Source organism: Rhagoletis pomonella, unplaced genomic scaffold, assembly GCF_013731165.1.
Source record: "Rhagoletis pomonella isolate Grant_MI unplaced genomic scaffold, Rhpom_1.0 Rhpom_scaffold_00011, whole genome shotgun sequence".
Classification (NCBI taxonomy): Eukaryota; Metazoa; Arthropoda; class Insecta; order Diptera; family Tephritidae; genus Rhagoletis; species Rhagoletis pomonella.
Window position 1 is genome coordinate 2,166,240 of NW_023458565.1, and position 27,705 is coordinate 2,193,944.

General features: G+C 33.9%; 2 protein-coding genes across 2 annotated transcripts in view; one reads left to right on the forward strand and one right to left on the reverse strand.

The window, feature by feature from the left end:
* LOC118747283 overlaps positions 1–27,705 on the reverse strand; it is a 207,388-nt gene that overhangs the window by 49,307 nt on the left and 130,376 nt on the right. The window lies entirely within an intron of this gene.
* The window catches only part of LOC118747284, a 59,391-nt gene continuing 31,757 nt past the window's right edge, over positions 72–27,705 (forward strand). The window contains exons 1-2 of the mRNA XM_036481287.1: positions 72–163; positions 3,090–3,312. The gene's annotated coding sequence lies outside the window, so the exon portion shown is untranslated. The remainder of the gene's footprint in view (positions 164–3,089; positions 3,313–27,705) is intronic.

Consider the following 27,705-nt stretch of genomic DNA (forward strand, 5'->3'; position numbering starts at 1 on the left):
TTAAACCAAATTAAGCAAAAAAAAGAGAATTAAGAAAAAAATTTTATGGAAAATATCTTCTAATTGTCTAGCAAACTTGTGGTGAATTGTAGACTTTCCGACTCTCAAGTCGACGACGTGGCACTGTTGGCTAGCTTTTTGTGTACTTTTCGTGTGTGTATATGTGGGTTTTTATGTGCACAAATGTATTGTTATAAAAAAAATGTATCTTCAGAGAGATAAATGAAAAATACTACATAAGAAAATTACCGAGAAAATTTAAGTAAATTAGAAATGGCAATCTGAGATGTGATTTAACAAAAAAATGCGCTAAATGGACTTTGAATAGGCAAAAGAAATGTGCTGATTTAATTAAAATCAGAATTTTTGTGACCACATGCAAACACCCTATTAATTTGTGCTGTTTGTTGACAGATATATAGAAGAGTGCATTGTAAAAAAAAAAAGTTAGAATGATAAAAAACGCAAACTAAACAATCTGAATACATACATATTTTGCCCACTAGGTTTCTGTAACTCAGCTCAACTGAGTGAGCGCAAGAACACATTTGAAGTAAATATATATTATTTAAGTAGCACTGACAGGATAATTCTATACAATTAGTAATTTTCCTATAAAATTTTTCGAGTGATTACTTTATAAAGGGCTATTTAAAAAGGACCTAGGAAGCGAGATAAATTATACTTAGGAGAAGTAAACATTAAATAACAGCTTTTATTCTTCCTTTTATAGACCAATCTCCTGTAAAATTTATTGAATTTTTATTGTAGAGCTGAAGGGAAAGAATCTGGTGTGTACATAAAATAAATAAATTGCAATATAAAGTGGAAATTAAAGAAGGTATAGATATTAATGACTCACCAATCTATTAATCACATTCAACATTCAGCCAAAAATGGACGCTTCTCTGGACGAGATCCGTTGTCGATGGCAAGAGTCCTGCTGGCCTTAGCTCAGCTTTTGTTGCATAAAATGTAGGTGAAATTGAAAGTTTCAGTGTAAATACATATCGTGAACATAATTTAGTATGCAGGTATTTGTAAATTTTTTTGTTTTGTTATTTTTAAAATGAAGAAATATTAACTTCTTTAGAAACAAAATAAATGTGCCTGTTCATTTTCTCCAAAAATCATAAAATTTAGTACTTGGACCCAAAAAAGTTGTGTAGAAGTTGGGTGCTGTAATGAAAAATTCTTTTTTATCTTCCAAGTTGGAAAATTTTGGCTTAAACGGGCAGGGCACAACGAATTTAATCAAAAAATATTTTTTTTTCTGCCCGTTTTTCTAGAATTACTGGACGATAATGTAAACCGATTTTGACGATCTTTCAGATTTATGCTTTACTCGTTAAAACCAGCATATGCTCTGAATTTTATCAAAATCGGATAACATTTACTATTTCTGCCCACAAGAGCTGTGGGCGTGCTAGCGCGTTGAATTTTACCGTACGTATTTCCATTCTTAAGTGCCGAACATCGCATATTTCAGCGAATTTCAAGTACAGTTACTACTTTTGGCCACAGCTTATATGGGGACTGCGCAACGTTGTCGTTTGTTGTAAATGTTTAGAGGAAGGACTTGAAACCACGACCAACTATTTTGTAACACTGTGAAATTTCATAATATGGCTTTTATGGTACCTTAGGAATTCCCTTAATATTTTAGCCCTTTAAAGTTTACGACATACAACAATACGACACCTGTGTGAATACCCCATATATGTATTTACTAATTACGATTAATTATGAGGCCGATTCTGAACAGAATCTCCCGGGAGTTTTCTTTCTTTTCCCTTTCCTCTTATCATGAATAAAAATTCCCTGAGGATTTTTTATATTAAATGACAGAGTTGCGCTCTCAAAAAGGTGTCAAACAGCTTTTTTGAAGTTCAAATTCCCTCCTCCCAAGTTTTCGGGGAAAATGCTACTCCCTGGTTGTTAATTATTGGAGGTTTTCTTTCTCGGGAGAAACAAATTCTCGGAAAAAAGACTCCCCGGTAGTATTAAGAATTGGCCTGTATATCTATGGAATAGGAATACTGACTAGCAACGCGGTGGCCATTGACTGCGTTTTACTTAAAGTGAAAACACTCGCGTTTTAAATTAAACGTTATAATGTCTATTTATTATTGATAATTAAAGTATGTGCATGTAAGGACATATGCAATAGGCGTTCTCCCATGTGCGCGCATTGATGCGGTTAAGTTTGGAGTATTTTTCCTTTCTCTTAAACACTGCACTATGGTTAATTTGAGCCATTAAGCCATGAGCCAGCAAAATTAGTTATAATTAAATATTTAACAAAACATAATTTCTTACTGATTGGCATACGATTTTCTACTTTCTTGCAACAAAAAAAAGCTCTGAATATTCTAGTTTGTCTGCCGAAAAGTTAAAGGGAGCAGTCTTTGCAGCAACATAATTGTAAACAGCTTTTTGTGTTCTCTTTTTATTGAGTTCTCCCACTCCAAATGGCAAATAGTTCGCTGCTGACAGTATAAACAATACCTACAAAGCAATGGCATTCTCTCAGAAAACGCAAAAAATCGTAACATGAAATGTACTCTTGATTGATTCTACACATTTCTGATAGCATTAACACGTCCGCACAGGGCCAACATTTTAAGTGCATTTTAAAATATCTGTTCTAAGAAAGAAATTAGTTAAAGGTTATATCAGAAATATATTTTTATCTCCCAAAAACTTTGTTTACAAAAAAAAAACAAGCACAAAAAAGTTGATTTTTTGTAACTACAGAAAGCGACTTCTGGCCACATAAACTGATCAAATTACGCATAGTGCACTGGTGTGTGTACTACACATTTCTGGAACTGGGTAAAACCTTTTGGCTACAACACAAAACTAGGGTACGAAGAGCAAAGACAATGCCTCTAGTGACAGGAAAAGATTTATTTTGCATAAGTTCGCTTTGAACTTTCGATTTTCTAAAACTTGTAAAAACATGAAAAAAATGTGCAAATTAACATATGCATGTATATGAGTATATCTGTTGACAAACAGCAAAACTTGAAATTGTTTTGTGAACCTTTCTGCTCTAAAAATAAAAAGTTTTTTCGTTAAACTTGCAGAGTGATTGATTGTTGATTTCGATATTTAAACGCTAAACATTTCGACCTCAGTCGTCGCGCGTTTCGTTTTAACTAAAATATTCGGTACTCACATCGCTGCCATTTAAGTTCGCGAATCATATTTGATTACATCTGCCGCAAGTGTTTGTGAATAAATGAAATTGACAAAGTCAGCAACACAGCAGTTTGAGATTTAAGGATCTGCGATTTTGGAAATAAAGTGGTAAGTAAAGCAAAACAAATTATAAGCGGCGCGCCGTAAGTTATAGAACAACATTCATTCATACGTAAGATCCAATTTCAAACGACAGTTGTTTTATACGAAGAAAATGAGTAACACCTTCACCAAAAAAAAATAAAATAAAAACTGCCAAAAATTAACAGTACAGCTGATGATGCTTCGCTTTGCGTAACAGATTCGCTTTGGCAGATAAGATGAAATATATGAAAATGCACAACGCATGCCACATATGTGGATGCTTTCAGCTGCAACGCGAAGCGAAATGATGACCAACTCCTATCTTTTTGCGCGTGTTGGCCATCAGCTGGTTTAATATTTATTCTGTATCGTCCAACTTCGAGTTTTCATGCAGAAACATAAATTTTAATTACACTGCTGAAATTTTTAAAACTAAATATATAAAATCTACAGCAATTTTTACGAGTAAAAAAAGCTGCGCAAAATTGTTTCCTTGACGTTCATTGCGGCATACCTTTTGCGTCTTGAGCTTTGCTGGCAAAGTTATAAATGTCACGCAAAGCCATAAAGTTTTATCTTGGAACAGCTTAAGTTCTAGCTACTTCGAACTTTAACTTCACTAAAATTGAAAGCGCCAGTAGAATGCATACTCAAATTTTTCTAAATATTCTGATTAAAAAACGCGAAGTATTGACAAACTTTTGTCGTACTTTTGCTAGTGTTTGCACACAGTTTGAAGTTTTGACTTATATGGTTTATGTTATGTTATATGAAATATCGCGTCCCTATTTATGTTTTCGCCACTGTATATATATAAGGGGGTCCACTGCAAAACCTAACAACTGCACTTGAACAGTAGGAGGTACTTTTCTATATACATAAAATCTTGAGGTTAAAAAAAATCGTTTCTCTAACAGCACGACCCTGAAACAAGTTTTTTTTGCACATGATAGCTTAAGGAGCTGTCGGTTGGTATGTTTGATATGCACAGTATGCATGTATTAATATTTCGCATGAGATTCTTATGTTCGTAATTACCGGTTCTCCTGAATACTAAAAATAAGTATAATAATAATATTTTGCTGTTTACACTTTTGCTAAGTGTTGATCAGAGTGAAAAAAAAAATCGACTAAGCCGTGACTGTCTGTCAGTCCGTCTACGCAACTCGAGTAAAAATTGAGATGGGCAACATCGGACGATAACCACGCCTATCAGCACTGAAAGTACCCACAAAAAATACGCGATTACCACAGAAACGAAATTGGAAACGAGCTAGTCGATGGGAATCGCTTACCCATTCGCTTCAAGAAGGCATTATTTTAACATGGGCATGTCATTGGCGGTAAGCCCTTTCCCACAGCATTACCTTCAGACGAAGGGAGAACGAATGGATAAACAGAATCCAGAGAAGCGAACAAAGAATGCCTTATAGGGAAACTAATGTGGAATGTAAGAGATTAAAGTTAATTAAAATCAATTTTTATACATACATATGTATGTATTTAGGTATTTAGATTTTACTTAAAAATCGGTATGTACATACATGCATATTTAATTAAGCTTAAAATTGTACTTCCTCACCCTTGTACTTCACTTCATTGACTGACTTCAACTTCGCTGCAAATTGAGCAAAGCGAAACTTGATTATTATGCGAGACAAATTTAAACAGAAAGTAGCGGTAGAAAAAGAATTTGTTGATATTCATTCTATTTAGGATGCAGCATTCTAATTTGCGTTCCTTGAAATGAAGCAAAGAAGCGAAACAAATAAAATATTGACGGACATTCAACTTTGCATTCCCCGAAATGAAACAAAGAAGCGAAATAAATTAAATACTGTAGGACATTCTACTTTACATTAGCGGCAATGCCCAAAAGAAGCAAAAAAAACTCGAAGGCATTATTACGCTATGCCTTCTAGAACACGTTACCACTAAAAGCGATTACCGATATTTTGCTGGGTAGTGGACGAACCCGAGCCTACAGTCGATTACAATGGAGTCGACGAGGTACAAACAGCAGATACGCGGCTGAAAAACACGGTGGCAAGAAAGTGATAAGGAGCATAGGTTACAAGGTCTTATCGTCAACGAACTGATTGGACCTTATCAATGTACCTTTAGACCTGGAAAAGCCAGCATAGACCAGGTGAGCACAGTACGCCATATCTTGAAGACTCGTGAAAATTGAATCGACACACACCATCTGTTTGTCGGTTTCAAAGCTGCTTTCTACAGAACTAAAAGGAGTTATCTGTAAGTCGTGATGTCTGAATTTGGTATCGCCGCGAAACTAATATGGCTGTGTAAAATGATGTTGAGTAATATCGCCAGTTCCATCAGAATTGGGGACCACGTCTCCGAGCCGTTGAGTACCAAACAAGGTTTCGGACAAGGTGACTCCCTTTCGTTTTCATGTTGGAGATGATAACAAAAGTTGCAAAATTGAACCGCTCAGGCACAAATCTTTACAAGAGCGTACAATCAGTAAAACCAAAGGCTATGTCTGTTCTAGGTTCTCGGAATTATATAGCGTGCGGGCTTGGTGGTGAACGAGGATAAAACGAAGTATCTTCTGTCATCAGATAAACAGTCAGCATGTCGGGCCGACATTGTCGGCACCAAGTAATACTAGTTACTGCAACTTTACCAGTCCTTGAAACGATATATACATATATTTGATATCTACGTTTAGAAATATTTTTTCCTTCGGAGTTTCCGTGGCCGCTTCAAAGAATAGAAGAGATTCGCGCACTCGAAAATGAACCTCGAAAACGACATAAATTACCGATCAATTGTCCAAAAGCTGACTGGGTTATTGTTGGTCATAGCTGAACTAGTATTCGGGTCACCATTACATAGAAATGGCAAATGCATTTTCTCATTTGAAGTGCGCACGATAACCTCCAAAGGACGATGCCTGGTATTTTTGGATGTTCAAAGAACTTTTGATTTATCGACAGCTAAAAGAGTTGAAAGCAATCATGCATACATACATACATATGTATATGTGTGTAGGTTTGTATCTCACGAACACAAATAGGAGAATCGAAATCAAGTGGCTCAGCCACACACACACACACACATAATGCACCATTATATATGTACGTTTACGCCAATGGCAATTTGGACTATTACAACAACATTTGACATTTATTTATGGCCCTACATCAGAGTTTAATGTGCATCCGCTGGGCAATGGCGACTAGTTAATGCTAAATAGAGCAAACTAACAAACATGTTACGGCTTTATGTATGTTAGAAGTACTTACATAGTAGGTATGTACATATGTATGTACATTTACTGTTGGGTCATTCTAAGGATATTAGAAATTTCTTAGTTACTTTTTTATATACCCTAATTCTGTTCGTAGTGAGATTGTTAGCTCATATTTTTTGTAAACAAGTTGCCCTAATGACACTCATATTTCAAGCTCGAGATCAGATACGTACATATATACTTATGTACAGAGTTTTACATATACATATATCCGCACGTATTTGCCTCCCATCCACTATATTTTTGTTGCTTTGTGGTTGAATATTTCGCTAGGTAAAAGTAGTAGAATGAAAAAGAAATATGACTTACATACCTACATATGTACATAAATGTATTTATGTATGTATGTATATTTTTATTTTTTTCTTAGCAATTGCGTTACAAATTTCGTTGAAGGAAGAGTGTCAATGAGTATTAATTCCTTGTGTAGACTAGTTATTCTCAAAGTGGTCCAGGCGGAGGCCCAGGGGTCCACGGAAGACTCGACAGGGGTCTACGTTGGCGTAAAAGAAATATGAGGGCTCACAAGGTGTAAGTGGGGGTCCACAAAAATTTATCTGGTTTCGATAGTAAAGAACCAAACTGGTTGCTTGATAGCCTCTTTGTTTAACTTTACATTTTTTGAGTGGTGTATAGTGCTCTTGACACACTGGTGCACTTACCGTCACTTTGTGCCATCATACGTGGGGAGGCCTTAAAGACAACCTGCAGACTAAAAATAAACGGATGTTGGTATAACACTGAGTGAGGCTATGCGGAAATTGCCGGCGGCAGATATGTGAGCACTTGTGTCTTTATAATGCTACAGGATAGTACGCCGCCATTAACTTTGATGAAGAGATTCTAGCGAGAGAAAGTTTCCTGAGGGGGAATGCTGGTTTAATTCCAGCATTGAGTCCGCACTCGTACATTGCCGAATATTCACTGATGGCTTTAAAACTGACTCAGGGTCAGGATCTGGGTTATTATTCGAAGTTAATGTGGATAAGCTTCACTTTTTCGCTTGGGGAATATGCTTCGGATAGTTGGATAATTTGAAAATTGATATTCATGATTTTGTAAATTTTTTGTTGCAGATTCTATTTACTATTAATTTAGATTGCTTGGTAAGACAAAAATATCAACATATTTGAGTTCCTGGCTAAAAACTACCCCTAGAAGCCTGGGGATTTTTTCGAAATAGCTCGACATAGCTTCCAATTATACACATTCTGAGTTCTAAGACGATAACAGAATTACAGCCAAGCTGCACTTAAGGCATTGACCAGCCCTCTAACTAAGTACTGCCAAACTAGTTCCGCAATGCTAGTCTCGACTAAATTATATTGGTAAAGATAACGAGCTTGCTTTAGTCTGGGCGCTAGGCAACCCGGGAGTGCCTGGAAATGAGATATTTGATCATTTTGTCACAGTTGGCTTAGACCAGGCATTCCTCGATCCGCAACCAGCTAAAACTCATTCTAACACTTCCTGAATCACAAAATGAAGAGTGTACACAACTTTAAGTGTAAACTTGAAAACTCACAGTTACAGAATCCAACCCCTGTTCTCATTCCATATTAGGACTCGGCAAAAAGTTATTCCAGTGTTCATTGACTTTCAGAATAACGTGAGCTCTAACAGACATTTTAAAAGTGGCTATTGCCATACCTACCGAGTTCTTTCCCGAAATGTTTTGGGTGGCCGTAGCTTTTCTTGCCAAATCTTCAGCTTTACAATCACCCTCAATATCCCCCGGTGTACTATATGAGAATAATTTTATTTATATATGTTCTCGTTCAAATATACATGGCAATCAGTAAGGAACTCTGCATTGCCTATGTGTGAATCCAAAGCTGACAGGACTGCCTGAATGTCAAAGTAGAAGCTTTTCTCAATAATGAATTAAAGTGAAAATTTGTTTCCAAGGTAGGAGGGTTTCCAAAATTCTTATTACAGTAAAGTTTATTCCCGGCACTGCGAATGATCAAGTGCCTTCAATTGTTTTGTGGCCTAAGTCTTATACGGATAGAGGTAAATACATCGTCGACCACTTGCAAAACCGCCTAAATCGCCGTTGTGGCAAAAATGAGATTTGGTAACCCTGAACTCCAGGTATCGAGATTTATGCATACAAATCGTTTAATCGTTATTAAAACAACAGATTTGTAAAATAATGGCAAGAGAAAATACCGGCTATCAAGGCAAAGAATAAACCGTTATCCTGTAAAATTTGAGTGCCGTAAGATAGGCGGTTTTGCAAAAACATCGACGACATATCCTATCAAAGATTGTCGTATGTTACTTTTGGCTGGTTTTGGGAAATCGCGATTAAAGTTTGGAAAGGAATTTACCAAAAACGCGACGATAAATTATCTCCGGTGCACGTACCTATTAAACATCGGTTTTCGCCTCTCAGTAAACTAAAATACAAGGTGTACCATACTAGGTTTACCACATGCTAATTTGTAACGTACTCATTTTACTCAACCTAGGTGTAAAAAAATGCATTATTTAAATTATTGTAGAGTGCACCCCACAATACTATATTAAATATTGCGCAATACTCAGAGCTACCATTTTGATTTTTTTTTTAATTTTTTTGAAATGGCATATTTTCAAAAACTAATTTTTTATATCGAAAAATTTGTATTTGTTTTCGTTATTTTATGGCCTTATAACAATTATAGTCAACAATTTTTATTGAGCTTGAGGCCATTGCTTTTGTTGCTTTTCCACAATAATTTTTCGCTGGAAACGGCCTCAAGCTCAATAAAAATTGTTGAAGAAAAATTTGTAGTATGTGCAAAATTTTTCAAGAAAAAAAAATCTTAAAAATATTACTTTTCATAGAGAATTTTGATGTGTATATGTGCGATTTTTTACGTTTATTACAAAAACCTATTTACAGCTGAGAAGATTTTATTATGGGCTTCACGGCCCATGTAGTATAAGACAAATTCCATTATTTGTGCTATAAAAAGATTATTGCATTCAAACTAAAGGATCGAGAATGCGCGCAAAAAAAAATAAGGGGAAAATTTTCAAAAGTTTTGAACTTGATTAAATTATGTTTAATTGATTCGTTTTGTTTCCTTTTTAAATTATTTTAAATTATTTATTTTGTAAGAATGAATTTTAAGAAACTTGATAGAAAATACTTATGCAGAAGGTAATAAAATATTTCCAGAGCAAAAATTTTAAGTAAAATATTTTTACAAGCGTATCCACAGAGCTCTAGAACGGATAGAATTAAAATTTTTCACCATCAACTAACAACATTCAATATTTGGTAACGTGTATCGCTTACAACTTCAAACGAATCTGTTGAATGCGTCTGTAGGTATATGTACGTGTGTAAGTACAACTACACTGAGGGAAATAATGCATAGTAAAAATGAATACTTTATATTTGATTATCGTTTAAAAATGTTCGTATTTAAAAATAATATTTTCATACAAAATTTATTACGCACGTATTTGACTGTTCACATCTGAGTATGTATATGTAAGTGTACATACGCACCCCAAGCATGCAGAGCGCCACTCCGAGAGCGACGACAACACACACGTGCATACATAGTACAAATCGCGTGCGGTGGTGTTGATGGATATTCAACATTTGAAAGCAGATTTATATGCCTGGGTGTAGCTGAGTGCGCAAAGATGCTTGCCACAAGTTGTTGATATCCGGAAATGGTCGGGTTCGAATTCCACTGCAGGCAACATGCAAATTAAGTTTTTTTTTTTAGTTTTTGTCTTGATTGTTCACTTCGCGGCTGCTCTTTCAGTACGAACGCGGTCATTTTAATATGCGCGTAATTGAATTGAATATTTACCAATATACAGTTCTTTCGTTGACGTTTATAGTAAGATCAATGACGTTTCTATTTGATTTTAATATTTTTTTCCCTCAGTGTATGCATTTGTATAAAATCCACTTTAAACCAAATACTATTAACGAATTGCTTAGCAAAACAAGTTACTCGAAAACTCGAAAATTCAATCCTAGAAACTAATAGGAACTAGCAACTAATTGGCTTGAATTGTGCAAGCAAATTTTAAAGTGTGGCTTGTACGAATGTGCATATCTGCACGTACTTGCGTTTCATGTACAACAACGAAAAATAAAAATTGATTTTAATTGGAGCATAGTCTAAAAATTTCGATTGAAAAATAAGTTAGCTAAACAAAGGAAGAGCGCTAAAGCGAAAATTGCAAAAACGAATAAAAATAATTTAACAAACGATTTCAGCTAAAAACTCTCGGAATTCAACAGCGTTTACTCGTATTGAATCAGCAAAAAGTTAGGGGTTTGCTTTGAATTACAATACTTATACAAATAGTAAAATGAAAAATTAACAAAAAAGGAGATAGAACTGAAATGTTGTATGCGGTAATTATACCAGGAATGCTTAATATTTCGTTAGAAAATAATTTTATTAATAATAACTATGCTGTTACCATAGTTGCTTAAACAGGAATAATTTTTATTTGATTTTTTTTTTGTTCAACGAAACTTTATATAACTTGTGGTAGAAAAAAAATTATAAATGTATTTTTTTTCGAAAAGACATTTCTCTATAATCAAGAATTCATGTGATTACCTAAAAAATATGGAAAATAGGAATTTTCGCACCAAAATTTCTTCAAAATTTCGTCTGCGTTATGGCTTTGTGTAGCAACTATACATAAAGAGTATAATTTAAATTTAGTTAGTCGTATTTCAGTTAACTTTACGTAGATATAACTACCAGAAAGCAAACTAATGGAATGACTATTTAAATCATACGCTTCCACAAGTTTCATTTGGGCCTTAGTTAAAAATGTTGTGATCCCAAAAGAAAATATTATAACTGAAACAACTAGAAAACATATTCCTAAAATTCAAAGTATGATCTCTATTACTTCATTCTTCCCTGACTAAAATTAAAATTATTCCTTTAAGATTTCATACTATTTAATGTGGAAGTTTAGTTAGTTTATGCCAATAATTAGGTTTTTACTTTTTGTAAATTATTTCCCAAATAAATTTATTTTTCTCTGACCATAAATCATCATTCTTCCCTAGTTAACTTTAAAGCTAAATAATTTGAAGAACACTGACAGAATTATTATATAATTATTTTTTTATTATCTGCTTCACTGAGAAAAGGATCAGCTAAATGTATTTCTCTCAACTCAAGGGTTCTAGGTCAGACCTACCCTGACCCCAAATCCAGCGTAAATCGAAAACACGGTAGCTAAATACATAGCGAAAATCTTTCGATCTTTCAGACTAAGCTGCAAATATGGGTGGCGAGCAGAAGTCTTCGAAAGAAGCAAAATTACCCTTTTAGAGGCTTTGAGATTTAGAAAATTTTCCCATTCCCCGCAAACATATTCTGAGCGTTCAGAATATGTGAGTCCGAAAGGAGTCCTAGGTGGGTAAGAAATGTGAGTTTCAAAAACGAGAACTGCGTGACTTATATGAATCCTTTAGGAGTCATATACATATGATCCAAGTTATGAGCCAATACCTTGTACCAATATAAGAACAATAAAGATTCGAAATTTATATCTAAACTTGTTTATACAAAAAATGAAAATAATTATAAAACAAAATATAAACAAAATTTTGCTGCAGATGCTGCTATTAAATTCATGTTGGAATATATATATGCGCGTTTTTGCTGAATGCCTTTGCAAATATAATGCGTTCAATAAGACTTAAAGAACTACCTAAAATAAGAGTCCGAATGTAGTCATTTATGAGGCCGATAAGAGCCTGAAATGGTTTGTATGTATATGAGGCCAACAATTGTTTTAAAAGAGTCTAAAATGAGCCGTATAAGAGGCCAATAAGAGTCCAATATGGCTCATATTAAGGCTCATTTGATGTATGAATTTAAGCTCATATACGTCGATCTTCAGAGGGAGGGAAACACCCTCATTTCGGACTCTTAAGTGAGCTTAATATGATCGAAAAGCCTCCGAAATAGGACTCATTAAAGACTCATTTATGACCCCAATTGTTTGCTGGGTTGAGTCTTCAGCTTTAATAGATTTTCTGAAGAAGTAAGATGGCTCCTAGACTATAAGTGGAAGGAAAAGATTAGGATCATTTTTGGACACACACTTCCCAAGAAGTTCCTAGACAAGCACCATCGAATCATTCTGCGGGTGGAATTGTAAATATACTTGTCCCAAGGGGAACGATTATTTGGGCGTTTTAAAGCTTTAAACTTGTAAAACTGCCAGATCAGATGGGATTATACCGCTGCAACTGAAATTTCTCTGAATAGGTTACGGATAATTTTCAGGGTCAGTTTTAAATATAACTACGTATCGACGGAGACCACGGAGAAAAGTATAAGGATGATGCTGATGATGTGTCCCTTTCGATGTTATGAGCTTTACCGATGCTCTTATTTCCACCTGTGAAACCTCAGCCAAGCGAGCGTAATTTGCTTCTATGATCTTGAAAATACAGCATTGGGCGGATGCGTCAATCTTCAGTCTTATGTCGTGTAAGTCGATAAAAGTGTTTATAAGCAAACTGAAGTCGAAAAATGTGCGTTATTTGTTATAAGAAGGCCAAGAATCCTCGCTCTTCCACATGATGAAAAGCTGTCGTGTACATTGTCAAAATAATCGTCTAATCTCTTGGATATCCTTTAAATGAAGCCATGAAGCAGGTATGCCGTGTTCCTTCTTGGAAGGATGTGGTCGAGTCTTTCCTTGCTCATTCGTTACTTTTAAAGTTTTATTTTGAATTTGAACGAAATCATCTCGTAATTACAAATTTATGTATAACTCGACTCCAGCTCGTTTCGAGTTTTCTAGTAACTTATGATTGGACTATGCACGCAAGGTACTATATATGTATTTTTAAATTTTAAATTTAGTAGCACTTCTTGACCTTCATTTAGGAGAAGCATCACAATAGAGGCCTGGGATAAGTTTATAAGTATTTGAAGTGCTTCCATTCAGTAGGTCTCTGCTTCGAAGTCCAGAAAGCTCAAAATTCATTCCATTCCTATTAAACAAGGTAATCTTTTAAAAATCAATAATTGCTGCAGGATTATATCCGTTGATTATTCTCTGCACTGACAATATATTAAGTAGAAGAACCATCATCTCATTGACTAAGGTAATGATAACACCTCCAAATCTACACCTCACGATGGGGTTCCATCTCCTCTCTTTGGGACCCTCGTGCCAAACGAAAAACTGTTTCGCAATACACTGAAAATTCGGTGATAATTAAATCCGCACTTAACGACCTTCCAAGGTGAGCAAAAAGAACGGTCTGGTGGTTAACCAGCATTGTTATATACATATCTATACCAACATACGTGTATGTTTACAAATACATTATTATCATGCAGTAATTTTTATTTAAAGTCCATATTTTTTTTTTTTTAATTTTAGAACTATGCAGATAAAGCTCGCTGACCGGAAATTTCACACATTGACCAAACCAAACACAGTTTGGAATGTGTGGTTTGCACATTTTCATCTATTACGCACTTGTTTGCATATGTGTATACAAAGTTTTATTTTAGTGGAATTAAAAAACTTTTTTTTTTCACTTACATAAAATGCTACAAAATTCTATGTTTTACTCGTCTGATAAAATAACACGCATTTCAATTCGAGAATGACTTACTATTTTTATGCAAAAGTAAATTCCCCCAAAACAGTATAAAATATTTCATCAAAAATATTCGAAGGCCTCTTTAAGTGCATCTTAGTGTAGACTACAAAAATGCCATAACAACGCAAGAAAAAAAATAGCTACAAGAAATACTGCTCATTTGCTTTGGGGACAGTTGCCCTGCAAGTAAATGGCAAGACAGAAAGGTTGTAAAATTTTAGCGTCAAGCTCGCTTCATTTTGCTTTTCTCTTCAATATTCCCCACACTCCAATCTAAGGCTACGGCTAAGGCTTGACACTCTGAATGGAATTATTATTTTATTTTTTATTTTTTGTCGCTATGAATGTTCGGTCTATGCTCCCCTCTTTCCTAGTCAGCCTCTGGCAGGCTCATATCTGCGTTTGAATGTCCTTTCAGCTAGGTCATTTTTCTGCCAGCCTGTCGCTTTTAAAAATTGAAGAAAAAAAGCATCAATCTTAAATAAAGCACAAGTAATATCTACCTAATGGATCTGAATAATTTGGAAGGCACATTGCTGCTGCCACACTTGCTTGCCACTAAAGCGCTGAATTGCCGTCTCTTATTTCTGTAGTTTTACCATTGCTCAAACAAAATTTGAATTGTCTGTACTTGTGTGTGCTTCTCTAAATGTAATTGAATTCCTTTTTTCATCATTTTTATTTTTGGTATTCAAAATTTTTACTTACATATATTTTATAAACGTGTTTTTGCTGTGATCATCAATTTTTTTAATGAATGAGTGGGAGGAGGTTGAAGAAACTTTATTAAAAAATAAATTTAAATTCTCTAGAATTTTCTTACGAAAACTTTTAAGTAAATTCAACTGCATTAAAAAGAAATTATCCAGCGCCTTACATTTGTTGTAGAAAAGGCAGGCTATGAAGTTGTTAATTAAACACCACCAGAGGTCACCAATATCTTCGAAGTTATCTCAAGGCTAAAATATTAAGTTTTTTATGCACAAGAGTCTGATATTCGTAAAAAATCCATAGTATCCCTTTCTTAGGTAAGCAGCCTTACCTTTAAGAATGGACGTGTATCTGCTTGCTTGGGAAGGTGGCAGCAGACAGGAAATGTACGTAAAAGCGCTACTCACCTTTGTTAAGTCGAAGTGCTGATTTATATATGTATATCTGCATACGTTTTACAGAATATTGTTCAATAACTAAATTCAATATTGCCAAATACTTTCCGCTGGCGGTAAATTTTGCGTAATCAATAGTTATTGTTTTCCTACTAAGTTAGAACTAACGCATGGATACATGGCGTATGAGTAATATAATTTCCTTCGGGCGAAACCGTACTTTGTACATACAAATTAAATACATATATGTTTGTACATTATTTTTTCAACGTTCAGTAGACTGTATGTTAAGCTTTTCCCGATTTCGAAATGTTCTACAACTAAGTGATACTTACCAATCGATTTCTTTTTTCACCGAGACTGAAATTTGAATGTAAATTTTTATTTGCAATTTTTATGCAAAATTAAAAAAATAACAATTATTTTTAATTTTTATATTATAAATCCAAAAGACAATTATTTTTAATTTTTATGTAATATGTCTTAGATAACAGTTATTAAAGACTTTTATTTATAAAAGTCATCAGTAAAAATCAGTCAGTGACTTTTACTTTTAAAAGTCATCAATATAAATCAGTCACCGACTTTTATTTTTTAAGTCATTTGTATAAAAGTCATCAACATTTTTCACAGTTAAGTTAAGGTGTTGGGAAACAAAGGTTTAGTACGACTTAAACAAACAACTTTTATAAGTGTAATAAGTATAAAGTATAAAAAATAAAGGTCAGCGACTGATTTTAAATTTCTGACTTTTGTCAATAAAAGACTTCGATAACTGTTATCTAAGACATATAATTTTAAAATCAAAAATAACTGTTATTTGCAGATTATTTAGATAAAAATAAAAAATAATTGTTATTTTGGATTTATAAAATAATGACGGTTATTTAAGGAGTAATTAAATAAAACTCAAAAAATTATTGTTAAATAGCGATTTTTTTTAAATAAAAGTTGTAACTGTTGCGATCCCTGAATTAGACCAAGTTTGGTGGAAATCGATAAAGCGTTTATCGGTATACACTTCTATAGTCATAAGTGTGTGGTGCCACGACCATTTCCCAAAAATCTATAATCTTGTTTATTGTAAAGATATTGTTGTAGCTTGGCGTCTTTAGTTATTGAAACATCAGATTTTCGTATATCTGAAATATACTGTTAAAAAAAAAGTGAACGTAATTTTGATCCGATTTATAACATTCTAACCTATTGATTTCTTGTGACAAGGTTAATAACTACACCGAGTTTGGTAGAAATTGATAAACCGGTTACACATATGTAGGCGTAAGTGGGTGGGGCTATGCCCATTTTAAAAATATTTATATTAATATCATTTTATGCTAAGATATCATTGCATATATTTACTTTCAGTGAGTTAACTTAATTAGCACGGAGCACACTTTGGCTGGAAAAGACCGTTGTCATACCACTAACCGAAACCATTTGTTTCTTTGCCTGCCTTAATAGTTGAACCAGTGAGTGCGTTTTATAAAGCATAAAAATCGAGGACGTTCGCCTAAATAGTCTAGAAAGTTCCTACTTATTGAAAAATTGGTATCCTAACCTTTTTCCGTTTGTGCCCATAAGGCAGTGTCCTGTTTATCGCCTTACTTCAATATTTGGTCGAATTCTCCTAGTAGTATGGCAGGTGGTTTCCACAGCCCACCCAATATTTACCGACTTGATGAGTTCAGCTTTTAGTCTGTGTTTGCAGGAGGTTAGAGATATGCCCGTATTCTGTGCAGAATTTATTCGTCCCTCTCCTTGCCAGTTGCCATGAATGTTCCTATGTCCAGCGAGCCACACAACAGTCAAGGAGCATTTTGATGCCTGCATTCTATGCCTACATTGGGCGATAGGCCGTCTTGCAGGGGCGGAGGTTATGAGCCACCGAGCCGTCTCCATTATGGCGTTTAGAGCTCCGCTTGAAAAACGCTATAATGGTCCGAAGTAAATTTCGCCGCCCACTAATTTGTTAAGCTTGGAACCATCGATTATATAGCCGTAGACCCTGATTTTAATTCTGTGGCCCTTGTCGTTCGTTCCTCTCTGGGACTCAAGTACTTTTGCGTGTCCGAATCTGAGGTTTCTTCACGGCTGTATCGTATATAACCTGGTCGCACTGCAGCTGGCCCGAGATTTACCGTAGATATTCACAGGTGGAAGATTTGACATAATTTCCACAGCCGTCCTCTGCACTCGTTCCACTTTGGACAAAGTGTTGTTTAGTACCTTAGGGTCTTATCACAGCTGTGTACATCCAGTGTTCTACATATATGTGGTCTTATTCGCCATTTTTTGATTATAGCCGTCTTACAAGCATACAGGGCGGTTCTTCCAGTCCAGTTTCTTGTCTAGAAAAACTCCAAGGTATTAGACCTCGGCTGAGAGAGTTGGTGCCACACCGTGTAGGGTGGGAGGTTTAACATTGCGTTGGTAATGCAGTCCAAATACTCAGCAATTCAACTATGAAGATTTGTGGAAATTCTGGTATTTTATATTTCACCTGGCAATATTTCGGTACTAACTTATAAGACGGTAATAAATTTTAGCGGTTATTAGAGTGCACAGGGTGCGAAAAGGATTTAAAATTTTATATGAATTTTATTTGCCAACTACAAAAGTAAATAAACTTCCTGTAAATTTTTAAAACCTTTACGCATTCTGAACAATTTATATGTACATCAATTTGTTTTATACTACAGTTGTTAACATATTTAATTAAATTATAAATTTAAAAAAAAATTCTTGTAAAAATGCATATTAAACGTCTTTCAATTCACATTGTAAAGATAAACATATATGTATGTACATAAATATGTTGTCATGTCTATATGTATGTATTCACGCCTTCGCAATGGATTGTGCTTTAGAAAGGCTGTCGGCGCATAGCAGCACATTTGAGGGCACTTGAACTCAAAGTATAAGTTGAGAAGGGGCTTGGTGACACAGGCGACACACAGTTAATACAAATTTGTATATGTTTATGCAAAAGTAGGCAACCCTAGTCAAACCTACTTGGTATATTTGTATGCATGTATGTATGTATATGTATGTATATGTATGTATATCTCGCCTTTGGCTGACGGCTGCCTCAATAAACCTACTGCCGTCCATTGCCTATGCGAATGTCAATTCGTGACAAGTGGCACTGCGCGACTATGTGAAGTGTACGCCACGAGCATGCAGGTTGATTCAAATGTGAAAGCAAAAAAATAAAAAAAAACATCCAAAATAACAGGAACAAGAAATTCTTTTGACGACAATTCAACACAGTTAACAGCTGGTAAACATCAACAATACCAACAACCAAGACAGTAACTAAAATGTCATGCACACACTTGCACATAAATATGTATGCCAATTTACAATAAAAAAATATACATACATATGTATAAAGCGAGAATATGCGAAAACATGCAAGACAAAACGAGCACTATGCATTTGTGCATGTATGTACGTGTACATATATAAAATTGTTTATACGCTTAGACATACATATTTATATAAATTCTACGAGGCACAACAAGTATGAAATCAAAATACTACTCTGCACCTTTCTAATAAAAACAGCAACAACAAACAATAAAAACACACACAACAAGTCAACACCTTCGAAAAGTTTAGTAAACTTATGCATTTATGTCTGCATTTGTTGTGCCAACATACAAGCATACCTTCAGGCCACTTAGAACTCAGAAAAAATATAGAAAACTCCTACGCTAATGTCAACGTCGGCATTCTTGTTAGCACTGGGGTGGCGAGTGAAGCACATAAATTTACCGTTAGTTTATTCGTATAAGCGTTAGTATGCAAGTATGTATGTATGTATGAATTGGTGTTGTTGCTGTGTGTAGACGCGCATGAAGTTGGCAAATAGTTTCATCACTCATACGCCCCGCCTGCCAATGCACTCAAATACTTCAAAATGGCTGGATGTTGTACATGATTGTGTACAACTTATCTTATGCACGTATGTATTTACATACGTGTTTGAACGAAAGCTGATAAAGTAGGCACGTTTCCGTGGAGTTTCGCTCATTTTCAAAACCAGCTTTTCTGTACTCCGCTTTTCACTGAATTTTAGTCCGCTTGAATAGCCCTCTAATATGTGTATTTAACATAGTAAATATATACGTATTTTAAATAGCTTAGCTGAAGCACAGGTACAGTTGAAAGCGCAAGGCTACAAAATAAAAGAACGAAATACACCCGAAGACTTATATTAATATTAAAGAATTCATAAGCCCTCACTGCCACACTTTCTATCCGATTCGAATAAATGGGGCTAGTAAATGGATCTTCAAAACGACAGTTTATATTTGACACCCGGCGGCCTCTGTGGTGTAGTGGTTTGCAGAGCGCGCTGCCATTCCGCAGGGCCTGAGTTCAAGCCCAGTTTTCGACCAACATAAAAAATAAAAATGGATTAGTCCGGCGCCTTCGTCTTGACCTGGAGGCTGCAGCTCCGACACACTTAAACGTAGAATACGTGATATTATTAAGATGACATTCAAGTTAAAAAAGGGTACATAAAATTTTCGTTTTGATTGTATTGAATTAGATTTAATAAATCAATATGAATTGCAAAATATTAATAGTTAGCAATAGAGAAGCATATCCACATTAACTTCAATCATATGTTCCACCAGCTTATAAATAGACATACATATGCCATGACGTGTATTATTACTTCGGTTCATTTTTATTTCCTTTCATATTGCACAAATTTGTATTACTTTTTATTTTAGCCTAGGTTTTTAAATTTGTATTCTTCTTCGTGTTCGTGCTCGTCTTTTCATTATCCTCGTCTTCGAATTTGTGATAAGTTAGCTAAGACTTCTCAAACAGCTGGCAACTCTCCTAAATATAGTTAAGAAATAAAAGATTCTCGCGCGTCTGATATTGTGATACGTACAAATTTCATCTGCATGATGAATTAAGTTAAATTTGCTTTTTTAGATACGTGACAGCGCTCCTAAACACAGTTCAAAAATATAGCCCTTTTAAACCCATTTCATTTGAAGCCCATATTTTTAATAATTGCTTCAACTTATTAACTTATTAAATCGTTTGAGTTTCCTTTTTAGACAGGTGGCAACCCTCTTTAATATTCTAAATATTCAAACTAAGGATATCATACCACCTTCGTTTCACACCACATTTTAATATTTCATTTAGCTTATGCTTACTTTAATTAAATTACAATTTTATAAAATACGGCAACTCTGTTCAAAATATTTTAAAACCATAATTTTTTCGACTTACACAGATATTGCGATTCTTGTTTACTTTGTGTATATAATTCCCTTAATTCAAATTGAATTTAGTCTTAAAACATATGACAACCCTTTTAAATAAAGTTCAGAAGAAATAATTTTTACCCATATAAATTTATACGCATACCTTAATAATTCATTTGACTTATTAAATAATTAGAGTTTAACTTTCTACACAGGTGGAAACCTGTTTAATGTTATAAATGCTCAAACTAAATATTTCTCAATACTCCTTTGTTTGACGCCCATATTTCAATATTTAATATAATTTAATTTAATTCGCCTTTTCTAACAGACAGCAACCCTGTTCAAATTATTTTTAAACCAAAACCTCGTTAGGACTTTTTTCAATTTATATTCATATTGAAGTGATTTATTTAACCTATTGCTTATATTGAATCTAACTTTGTAACAAGGTGGCAACCCACTGCAAAATATTTTCAAACCACAACCTCTTACGTCTGACATCCATATCAGGCTATACATTTCAATTATCTGCCTTTATTTAAGTCGAACTTGATTTTTGAAATAGGCGGCAGCATATAATTAAGAAATAAAGCCTTTTCAAAACAATTTCGATCGATACTCGTAGTGTAATATTTGATTTAACTTAAATTAAATTTTTTTTGTCAGGTGGCAACTCTTTTTGAAAAAATAAGAAGTTATTACACATCCGCAGGCTAAGCCCCTTAATTTGATACCTCATTTTGTAAATTCAAACGAACAGTACAAATTTGATATGACGAAAAAGTTTTCGCGTATTATGCATTCATATGTTCGTACATACATACACACATACATACATACATACATACATACATACATACATACATACATACATACATACATACATACACAGATTACTAAAAGAAAAACAGATCCACATTAACTGCAATCAACATAAGTACGTATGCTGCGACTAGGTTATAAATATTGCGCCATCTGTTATTTGTAGGCCGAAATACCTACACATACATACTTTTTGTAACCTTCTCTCACTGCCAGCGCATGTACGTGCATGGAAACTGATGACAAAGTGATTTTGTATAGAAAATTATTTATGCCTATATGTTTGAATCAAATAAACATATATATAGATATCAACCAAAACTTCCCATATACCAAATGAAAAGAAAAACTTGAGTTTTTGATTAAAGAAAACAAAAACAAAAGCATTTGAGCGGTTTTCGAGCATTTCGAAAATAAAAAATTTGCTAACTGTTTCAACAATTTTTGACATTAAAATGCTCAATGTTAGTTGAACTTATATAAAATTTAGACACGATGATATTTCTGCTGCTCCAAGGAGCTTATATACCGAAAATGAAAGTTATATCTGCAAATCATAAGTTGCTAGAGCACTTTAAAGGCTCAAAATTGACCCCAAAATAAGCCAATATTTATCGTTGTTTCTACGACAGTAGCTGAATTGGTTACTTAAAGCGCAGTTAGTCAACGACGTAACGTAAACGTAGGACGACGAGAGAGAGAGAAGCAACGGCAACGTCACCGCCATTCGGTGGTGAGTTTTCGTTAACACGCGGATCCCATAAGGTAGATCGTGTCTGCGTCAACCTACGTCTACGTTACGTCGTTGACTGTTTGCGCTTTTACAAAAATAAATTTGTCGATCGGGTTGGAATTTTATTTTTGAAACGCCACAACTTTTGTTGAAATCGTTTCATTAGTTCTCGTGCAAAAGCGTTTTCGTGGAGCTCTAAAAATTACAACTACAATGTTTCAGCATAGCCTCCATACCGAAACGTAAGCCGTATGCTACGTCAAACCAACTACTGCGAATATTTAATATGATACCCATACTATTTCTCTAAGCACATTTCACTGAAGTTTTTAAATAAATTTTGAAGTACTGACGTCAGAGTGCAGAACTAAAAATGCAATTTTACTATATTTGGCCCATGGTTTCGCAAATATATTGATTCTTTTGTGTATAAGTAATATTTACTATCGCATGGTGTTATATGTACAATGAGATAGACAAATATTAATTATTAAATAAAAAAGTAGTACAGCCAATACTGGTCATTAAAAGGTGTTTCTATTATTGCCGTCAGTGCAAATTATAAATCCCGAAAATACCGGGATTATTTGCCAAGAATACCGGGATTTTTGGTACCTCAAAAAGGCCGGTATCCCGCGATTAACATTCCTAGAATACATCTGTGTACATATAAATACAATGTAGATAAGTACGTATCAATGAATGTACATTGGCACGATTCTTTTGTTACTTAAGTTAACACACAACAATTTTTGGCAGCCGGAAGTGTCGTTGATTGGTAACAGCATCCACTAAAGCTTCTTTCTATAGCAATGCCTGCACTTAATGTACCAAATTATATATTTACATATTTATCAGTGTGCGGATGTGAGCTTTGTGGTAGTGGTAAATGCGACGGATTCATAATGCACTAGAACGTCAAGCGGTGCTCCTGCTTGATTTGCATCTGGCTGTATGCAAAAGAACGTGAGCGCCTGCTATATATATATATGTATGCATGTATGTATGTATATAGGTACTTCTATACAACTCGTCATATACGGCATAGTTTGTACAGCATGTTTTTACTAAGCTGTATATTTGTACTCATAGACATTCACGTGCGTTTTCCGTATACATAAGAGTATGATGCCTTTGTTAGAGGCGGGTGTTCTTGAGTGCTCGCATGTGGTTGTGTCATACGTTTTTCAACTGCATTTTATTTACATACATATATGTATGTGGTATGTGGCACTAGAAATTCGTACTTCGCTGCACCGCCAAGTGCGCTGCTCGTTATCTTTACGTCACTTTCCACACTCATTATACTCTTACATGTGTTCTTACATGAATTTGCATTTTTGTGAGATCTTCTTGCATGAAATTTAAATTTTCTGTCTGCACAGCGTTTTACTTAGAAAGTTGTAGTTTTGGAAATTAAGTACATACTTTTCATAGGTTTTGATGTACTTTGCGTAAAAATTCGCACACAGCTGTCAATTTTATGATAATGTGACATTACCAGCTGGTTTTGGTTTGAAGCCGGAAATTTTTTTATTTTACCTAACAGTGGAATGATATTGACCGTCTCAGGGGGCTCATTGCCATAAGACCCTTTTTTATTGTGTTTAAAAACAAAAAATATTTAAACGGTTAAATAAATTTTATCAAAGATAAGAAAATAGAAAATCTCGTTAAGCAAATACTAGGTTGAGCGATTATTCGGCTTTTTTATAAACCGTTTTTAGAGTTTTTGGAAAAATTGCAATTTGAAAAAAAACCGGGTCCCAATTTTGGAATTAAAAAAAAAAAAACGGATAAGTGGTTTTATTTTACATAGTTTTCATACAGTTAAAATGCTTATATTGGAATGAAGTCATGACCAAAAACTAAACTAAAACTATTTACAGTAAAGCTAGCTTTTATTTGCAAAAGAGCAAAACAAAAAAGTGCAAAGTTTTTTTTTTGATTAACAGTAAAACAAGAAAAAATCAGTGAAAAATTCACGTTTGGCATTATTTTAACATTAGGTTATTGCATATTATTCTGACCCTTTTCAGATTTGAGTAGTGCTTTTGCCACCGTAGCCGAATGCTTAGAATACCTGATCCCAGTAATATAAAAAAAAAGTTATTTTTCAAATAGCGGCCACCGCTCGGCACACAATGGCAAACGAATTGGTGGTGAAGCTCGGCCATACACGCAGCAAACGTTTTATGTGCCAAACATTCATTTATTGGAATCAAATATGATATTCTGCTCATCAGCAAATAACCTAGGATATAATTTTAAAACTATTCAGAGATTTTCCTTTAATTGGAAAATGCTTTGAAAACTTCGAATAACTCGAAAATTTTATTGAAAGGTCAAGATTTAAAGAAAATGAAACAAACCGGTTTGTTCTATAAAAAAAAAAATCGGCATTATTCGATATTCGAAAAACTAATATTTCAAAAAACCGCGTATAGATATCGAAAAAAACGGGGGAAACCGGTTTGGAAAAACCGAGTCAACCACCCTAACAAGGGAATTATAACTATGTTCGTATAACGGCTGCCTGCATTCGCCTAAAGGAACTACCTCACCCCCTAGGATTGTTCTATACCGAAAACATATGCCATTATTTTTTTTTTATTTTGAAATTAGAAGTCGCTCAAAGCGTTCAAAGTTTTCGCTGTATTTTATATGGGGGAAAAAAAACAAATTTTCGTAGAAATGGTGTAGAAGTCTTGAAAATCAATACTTTTCAATCGAAAAACACTGTCTAATGCCGAATTTCCACTTGGCATTGAAATGACAAAAAATGTATGCCATTTAAAAAAATGCCATGTGGAAATGAACTCAATGACTATTTTTCCACATAATGTCACGATCATTATTTAATGCCCGACTTTGTCATCTGTCATTTTTGCCATTTAATGCCTAGTGGAAATCCGGCATTATGACTACATAAAAATGTGGGTCTCCGTAACCGATTTATCATTTCCTACTAAACTCGGTACGATTATTTCCCTTTGATGCAGAAGAAAAGGGTTGAAAATTTTTGAAATCGGACTAAAATTCCGCCGATATTTAAGCATAAGTATGCAAGTTCGGTTTCGCTCAATAAAAAGTGATTAAATTGCTTATGCCGAATTTCCACTAGGCATTGAAATGACAAAAAATATATGGCATTTAAAAAAATGCCAAATGGAAATGAACTTAATGACTATTTTTTAATGTAATGACACGAAAATTTTTAAATGTCCAACTTTGTCATTTGTCATTTTCGCCATTTAATGCCTAGTAGAAATCCAGAATTATTCTCTGAGAAAAATTTTAATATGGAATTTTCAACCATTTGAATATTTTACAAGCATACAATATAAATAAATGAATTCTTTAAGTATCGCTCTGTTGAAAAAGCTTTAACAGACACACTTTAATAAAATCAGACTTCTGCCACTTCAATTAAATAATGAGAGCAGCGTTTTGAAAAAAGCAAAGGAGCAATTGTATAGAAAAATATTACATTTTCCAGTGAAAATTTCGCTTGAGGATTACCATTATGCATGCAAGTGTATGCGCATTATAAATTTGCTTTAACATTTGTATGGGCAATTAAAAAAACATCTGCTATTATGTGAATCGAAAAAGGCATAAATTAAATTAACCGACACTACCGCAAAAAAAATGTGTTGCATTTTACAAAAAAAATAATCGTATATAATATTTAAATACAGCGGAAATGTGCAAAACCAAAGCGGAACGTGTCAAGTGTGGTAACAGTGAAATCAATAGCAACAAAAAATAATAATTTAAAACACACTGTTTATGAACAAAAGCAGCAACAAAGACAGGCTCACCAATTAATGGGCAAATATTTATTCACACATTACTAACACAATAAAAAAAAACATCACATAGCGTGTAGTTGAATCCCTTAGTATTAGAACTAGTCCGCTTTAGTTAAATATGGGTCAATCAAAGCCAATTGAAAGATCTGCTAACGTGGAGATCTGAAAGTTATGAAACAAGTTTTTAAAAATTAAATTAAATTAAAAAATATATATGTATACATATTTTTCCTTTTAAAAGAAAAAACTAGTAAAAAAAGAAATTAAAAGGAGAAGAAAATTACATCAAAAAAGAAGAAAATGGTATTTTAAAATTAAACGAAATTAAAAAAAAAAATATTTTAATACGAAAACTAAAAATTAAAGGAAAACTAAATTTGAAAAGAAAGTAGTCCCTAAAAATTAAACGAAATTAAAAAACATAAAAATATTTTAATTTCAAAACGAAATATAAAAATTAAATTTAAAAAGAATATAGTCATTAAAAATTAAATGAAATTAAAAAATTTTATTTTTAAAACGAACGAAACGAACGAAATTTAGTTAAAAATACAACAAAAGTCCAATGAGATCCTAAAAGTTAGATCTAAAAAAAAAACATATTTTTTCATTTTAAAACAATGTAATCTATTTGAAACCAAAACTTAGAATAACATTGACAAAATAAAGCACATTTAATTAAAAGAATACTTTGATTAAAATTTAAGTTTTTATTCAATAAGCTTCTAAAAATTATACGAAATTAATTAATTAATGTATATTTTTTCTTTTTAAAACAACGAAAGCTAATAGCTAAAAGGAAATCAAATTTAAAAAAATATGTCCGTCTGTGCACACGATAACTCGAGTAAAAATTGAAATGTCTTAACAAAACTTCGTATGTGTACTTCTTTCGGGCGTAGGACGGATGATATTGAAAATGGGCAAAATCGGACAACAACCACGCCTACCTCCCATATAACGGCAGTTTTCAGAAATATGAAAACTGCGGTATTTGAGTAACTACTGAGGCTTATTCACTACAAATTTATATTTACAATGATTTTTAGACGAAAAATAAGAATATTATACATTTTTGGAAAATGGGCGTAGCCACGCCCACTTATGATTACATGTGTATATCTTGGTAACCGTTCCACCAATTTCTTCCAAACTTGGCATAGTTGTTGGCCTTGGTACAACATATCAAAGGACTGAAAATTTAAAAAATCGAACAATAACCACGAAATTTCGAAATTTAAAGACGCGAATTTACTCAAAATTGTTGCCAACAACAATCCCTTGAAAAGAAGTAATATTATTTTGAAATTTTTGAAAATTGCCATGATATCGGCCACATATTTATAACTATATAAGTTTATCTCATTATGTCTAACTGAACATTCCATCGAACGTGTTTGAAATAGGGGTAAAATCACCCCTACTTACCACGTCGCGATAGCTTTCGGAAGATGAAAAAACTATATTGAATACTTACGCCGGGCATTTAATACTCGACTCCGCCCAAACATAGACATTTATACTTGGTTTTATAAGAACTTTGTACTACATAGAATAACTATCTTGTTATCTGTCTTTAATTTATACGACGGTGTGCGTAACAATGCGCAAGCCGCGAATATCAAGTTGGCCTGTAAGGCACTAGCTCGACAATGATACGCTCACTCAGTTAAAACATACTTTTTATTGACAATGAATATGCACCATATTTTTCCCAAACATAACTGAAATATTATTCTGTTGGGTACTATCATCGGGAATACTTTTTTTGGTCACTGCACGCACTTAACTTATGTATGT